Source organism: Alligator sinensis, unplaced genomic scaffold, assembly GCF_000455745.1.
Source record: "Alligator sinensis unplaced genomic scaffold, ASM45574v1 scaffold10_1, whole genome shotgun sequence".
In the NCBI taxonomy this organism is placed as follows: domain Eukaryota; kingdom Metazoa; phylum Chordata; order Crocodylia; family Alligatoridae; genus Alligator; species Alligator sinensis.
The window spans coordinates 16893-23116 of NW_005842169.1; the positions used below are offsets into that span (position 1 = coordinate 16893).

Sequence of the window (6224 nt, forward strand, 5' to 3'; positions counted from 1 at the left end):
GGGGGGGGGGTGAGTGATTCTGGATGAACAGTTTGCGGCCCTTTTTATGACGTCTGGCAGGCATTTAAGGTTAATGCAGAAACAGGAATCATTGGAAATGGGAAAGAAAGGCACAGCTCAGCTGTGGGAGTGAAGAGGAAGTCAAAGTGTATGCCATGTAGCACAGTCAGTGGCAAGGGGGTACTTGATGGGTACTACCATATGTCTTATTCAGAGGGGTTACGCTAATCTATTCATGAGGATGGAGAAGATGTAGCCAACTTCATCTGGAAAAGTGACACCTGGCACAGGTTGTTCAAAGAACCTGTGGGATGGGAAGTCGACAGAGACAATGAAGAGGACAGTGATGCAGCTGGACCTGGAGACAGCAAGAAAGACTACAACAGGATCAGCAGCAGCGGAAGTGACAGCAATAAGGACAGTGAATAAACTGAGTATGTAAATTTCAAATCGGGGTTTGGACTAAAGGACTGCAACTTGGGTAGGTGAGGGTGGAGGGAGGGTGCGCAGCAGCGGAGGGGATTGGGTGCGTTTATTGTAATGGGAAGCGCGGGTTTCTTAATGCGGTTTTAAGATGTGTGAAGGAAAGCTTATGATAGAGGATGTATATATATAACTCTCTCTATATATATAGAAGTATATTTTAATTAAAAAAAAAAGGTAGAATCAATTTCAAATGGGAGTCTCCTCCCTTGCTTCCTCTGAGGGCCTTATGGCTAAGGGCAAGCAAAACTTGGGGGCATCCGAACCCCAAGCCTCTGGGCTTGGGCCTGCAAGCAGGATGTCCGCCAAAGGTTTCGGAAACATCTGAAGTCCCAGGTGCAGATGGAGGATGTTTGCTGGTAATAGGGCCACTTATGGTTCTGGACTCTTGGATTTGGACTTAGTGTTGGCTAACACGGCCTCAGATACAAATTATTTATATACACATACATATATATACATAATACACATATGTATATATATATACACATATACATACGTACACATATACACACACATACACACACATATACACATACATATATAGACACACACACACACACACACATATATATAAAGAAAGAAAAGTTAGAATCAACTTCATAGTTGGTTTCTATTGCTGATCACATGATGCTTTTTGCAGCAGTTTAATGATAGATAAAGTTTTTATTGAGACTTCTTTGTATACGATTATAAGATGAGGGGCTTTTTTCCTCATGCCAGTTGAGGGGGGAAAAACCTCATCTTGTATTTGAGTAAATATAATACATTGGATTTGATTAGTTTTGATTGTATAAATGTTACAGTATTACTACAGTTCCAGTAGGTAACAGACCTACAGATATGTGCAGAGCTTTTCAAGCTCACCCTAGGGCACCTTTCCTTTGAAGTAATTTTCACTGTGTTCCACATATACCCAAGAGACAATATTAAAACATTTTAAAGTCTACCCCTTACCCATTTATTATTCATTTCCCAGTCAGAACAAAAGTTAACTCAAGCACTTTTGGGGAAAAAAAAGATTAAATCAAGATAAAATTTAATGTAGATGAGCCCCTAAATGAGATTTTTAGCCTACATGTGATTTTTTATGTCCAAGAATCCAGAACCTCTAACAAATTCAGAATGCATTCAGAATGGAAAAACTGATATTATAACAATACTAAGGAATGTTCCTATGACATGATACCATTTACTGAAGGTTTGGTTAGCTCCAAGATACACACACATACAAATAGATTTCATATATTTCATAGACATTAGGGCTGGAAGGGACCTCAGAAGATCATCGAGTCCAGCCTCCTGTCCCAGGGGCAGGAAGTCAGCTGGGGTCATAGGATCCCAGCAAGATAAGCAGCCAAATTTCTCTTGAAGGCATTCAAAGTAGGTGTTTGAACCACCTCTGATGGCAGGCTGTTCCAGACCTTGGGGGTTCAGACAGTAAAGAAATTCTTCCTTATGTCCAGCCTGAAACGGCCTTGCAGGAGTTTATAACCATTCGACCTCATCATCCCTTGGGGCGCTCTGGTGAACAAATATTCCCCCAGATCCTGGTAAGCACCCCTGATAAACTTATAGGTGGCCATCGGATCGCCCCTGAGCCTGCACTTCCCCAGGCTGAAGAGTCCCATAGCTCTCAGCCTGTCGGCATAAAATCTGTTTTCCTGACCTCTGATCATGCACGTGGCTCTTCTCTGGACTCTCTCAAGCTTCTCCACATCCGTTTTAAATTGTGGAGCCCAAAACTGAACGCAGTACTCCAGCTGCAGCCTCACCAAGGCCAAGTACAAGGGGAGAACGACATCCTGGGATTTGCTTGAGAAGCATCTGTGGATGCAAGCCAGCGTTTTGCTCGCTTTACTAGCTGCAGCATCACATTGAAGGCTCATGTTCATCTTGTGATTAATCATGACCCCCAAGTCCCATTCATCCATAGCACTAGCCAGCATAGTGCTACCGAGCCTATAAGGATGCTGCAGATTTTTCTTCCCAAGGTGGAGAAACTTGCATTTTTTCATATTAAACACCATCAGGGTCTCGTCCGCCCATTTCCTGAGCCTGTCAAGGTCAGGCTGGATCGCCCTCCTGTCCTCAGGTGTGGATGCTTTACCCCAGAGTTTGGTATCATTGGCAAACTTGGCCAGTCTGCTTCTGACTCCAATGTCCACAACATTAATAAAGATGTTGAACAATAAAGGTCCAAGGACAGAGCCTTGAGGGACCCCACTGGTCACAGGGCACCAAATATCAGATGACTTCTGGAACGTTGGAAATTTTTACTTCTTTCATGTATTTACCAAGCTGTACGCGTCAAAAGAGGTTGGGAAGTTACCAAATCTTTGCACTGAAGAAGGGACTGAGCCAGGACATTTTCTGGAAGTACTGTAGCACCTTCCTATTTGGGAAGGTGTTTAGTGAGCAAGGCCAAGCTGGGATATTTTTAGGGAGATTTTGTTTTATATTTTATTTTAATATTCACCTTGCTTTTATTAATCATTTTGTCTCCATTTCCCCCAGCTTTTGTTGGGAAAGATTGCATAGAAATCTAATAAATAAATAAAATATGTGCCTGCACAAAATTTGCCTCTATCTTAAAATTTTATCCTTTTATCTCTCCTAGCAAGCAAGGCGACATCAGTGTCTACTCTAGTCTTATGAGTTCATAATACTTAGATTTTATTACTTTTCCTTTCAAATTCTGGATTCCCTCGAGGAATTTACTTTGCCAGGCATCTGGACTGAAACCTGAAGGGCAAATCAGTGAGAATTCAAATAGGACTTTTCCTCCTGACATTAATAGAGGGTTGAACCTTAAGGCCTAATCTACTTCCCACTGAAGTCAATGTAAAGTTTCTTACTGACATCAGCAGAAGCTGAACTGAACTGTAAGAAACATGATGTATTCTACAGAAAAAGGGAACACGCAGGAAAAACACATGAGAATAAATTCACACAACTGCTTATTAATGGCATTCAGAATGGAAAATTCTCCATTCAGTTGAGATGGAGAGAAAATTAATCTATTGTTCCAAAACAAAAATACATGTTATTAGTTTGTCCTATAAAAGATGAGACTAGACATTAGGTTTATGAAAACTTAAAAATAATTGTAGATTTTTTTCACTGCCCAGCATGAGAAGTGAAGCCTGATTGAAGATGTTAGAAGAGCTAAAAATAACACAGATAAGCTGTTGAGGTATTTTCTGTAAAAATCTTTCAAAGTCAAATAGATTTACCACGCAAATTTACTACTAACAATTTAGAACACAAAAATAAACACGGTCATTTAAAAAAAAATCCTCATGTTTTCCAATGAACTATATCACGTGAAGATGCCTATTCAACATGGGGAAAATTAAGCCTCATCTTATGATCGCATATGACTTACCTGAAACCAGAAAATGCATGGGACCAGTCGGCAGAGAGCATCTAAGCTCCCTTTAGTGTGCAGGGTTCCTGGCTGCTCTGTTCAGGGTTGCTGCAAGCTGCTGCCTGCCAGTGTGTGCTTGTCAGGTTTGACCTAGAAACCACTATACAAAGCCCAAGCAAAAGTCTCTGTTATGTAACTAATGCCCATCTGCAATGATAAGGAGGAGACAGTCTTAGATAAAGGAGGCTTGAAAACAAAAGCAGAATCAGAGGACTAGGGCAAAGAGCTGATTTGAATATTGAGAATCACACCCCTGGGTGGGGAGAAAGTATGCTAATGAAACATACATGTATGGAAATGAGATACATAGCTAAAATACAGGTATAGAGACATGCTCAGTAAAGAACTCCTTGCGTCACTCCCTTATAACCAATTAGCAAACAAGAATGCTTATGAAGGTCCAATACTCCTGTATAAAAGATGCTTAGAATTAAAAACCTGTGTGCTTGTTACGTGAAATTATTCCGCTTGCACCTTGTATTGCTAGCAATAAATCTTTATACTTTCACCCCTGGTATCTTTATTGGCTTTTGCATACCGGGCACGATCCCAAACTTGAGCTGGGGCTCAACATGCTGAGTTGCTTCGACACCTTTCAGCTGAAAACCCCACATGCAGCTTGAAATGACCCGGCAGGTGCTAGCCAGGGATTGACCTCACAGTGTTTGGGGCTTCTGGCCAGCATGTGCTGAGTTGCTCTGAGCTGCTGCCCCAGCAGCAGGTGCTGAAGCAACTCATTGCATGCTGGTAGTCTGGCCGGGTCCCTTGCTGTGTGCCAGACTGCTCTGGCATCTGCTGCTGGGGCAGCAGCTCAAAGTGACTCAGCATGTACTGGCCAGAAACCCCGTAAGCTGTGGGGATGGGTCATTTTGAGCTGTGTGCAAAGAGTCTGGCCAGCACATGCTGAGTTGCCTCAGCACCCACCATCCAGGCAGCAGCTGGGAGTGACCTGATCACTTGCCTGCCAGGCACCCAGCATGCTGTGGGAAGAGGCTGGGCAGGCATACAACAGGGAGGAACCCAGCTGGGGTCAGCCAGCACACAGGGTGGAGGAACCCTGGCCAGCACAAAGCAGGGAGGGACCCCACAGGAGCTGGCCAGCACTCAGGAAGGAGGAAACCCTAGGGGCCAGCCAGGCACTCAGCATGCTGCAGGGAGGGACCTTACTGCAGTGACAAAGAACCCAGCACCCTGCACCCAGCAAGGGTCCCAGCATGCAGCAAAGGACCCAAGGCTCCAGGTAGCAGTAAGAAGGGAGCCAGCATACAGTGAGACTTCTAATAGTGGCAGCAAAGGATCCAGCACATGGCAAGGCTCCATAAATGATGTATAAGTGTTGACAGTGGAGCACAACTCCACAACACTGCTGCTGCCTCAGCTGTGGCTGGGCAGTGGCTCCAGCTGGGCTGCAGCTCCATGCCCCGTGCCCCACCATCAATGCAGAAATCATGCCGCTGCTGCTCCCACTGTTGCCAGGCCCTGGTTCTGGCTAGGCTGCAGCCCCACACCCTGCCACTGGTGCAAAAATCTGTGGGGGTACACGCCTCCCTATTCTCCTACTATGCACCACCTATGCAAGGCTCCCAGCAGTGGCAGCAAGGGACCCGGCATGAGGCAAAGCCCACAGCATGCAGTGGTGAGGGACCTGGCAGCAGTGACAAAGGACCCAGAATGCACATGGTGATGAGGGATTCAGCACACAACAAGAGACCCAGAAATGGTGATGAGGGACCCAGCATGAGCATGCCAATGAGGGATTTAGCACACAGTGAGGCTCTAGTCAGCAGCAGCAAGGGAACCAGCATACAATGAGGTGCCTTACAGTAGTGAGGCAGGGGGAAGCAAGGCATCCAGTGGAGGGGCAGGTGGCAAGGGAACACATGGTGGAGTAGCAGGAAAAGCGGCAGAATGTAGGGCCTGATCAACACTGACTGGCCAAAATTTAAAGCCATAATCACCCACAGTACATTCTGTGGGATGAGCGGTGTCAGGGAAACCCCCATAAAGAAAAGAGGAAGTAGCAGTACAAATCACCTCACCTCCATCCTTGGCAAAGTCTTTGAAAAAATTATCCAGGCTCACATTTGTGAGAGCTCAGCAGGACAAATTATGCTGAGGGGAAACCAGCACGGGTTCGTGGCAGGCAGATCGTGCCTGACCAATCTAGTCTCTTTTTATGACCAGGTTACGAAACGCCTGGACACAGGAGGAGGGGTGGATGTCGTATACTTAGACTTCAGAAAGGCCTTCGATACAGTATCCCACCGCATACTGGTGAACAAGTTAAAGGCTGTGACTTAAATAACTACAT

General features: G+C 45.0%; 1 protein-coding gene across 1 annotated transcript in view; it reads right to left on the bottom strand.

The window, feature by feature from the left end:
* LOC102384441 (fibrillin-2-like) overlaps positions 1–6224 on the bottom strand; it is a 231092-nt gene that overhangs the window by 11935 nt on the left and 212933 nt on the right. The gene's annotated exons all lie outside the window — the stretch shown is intronic.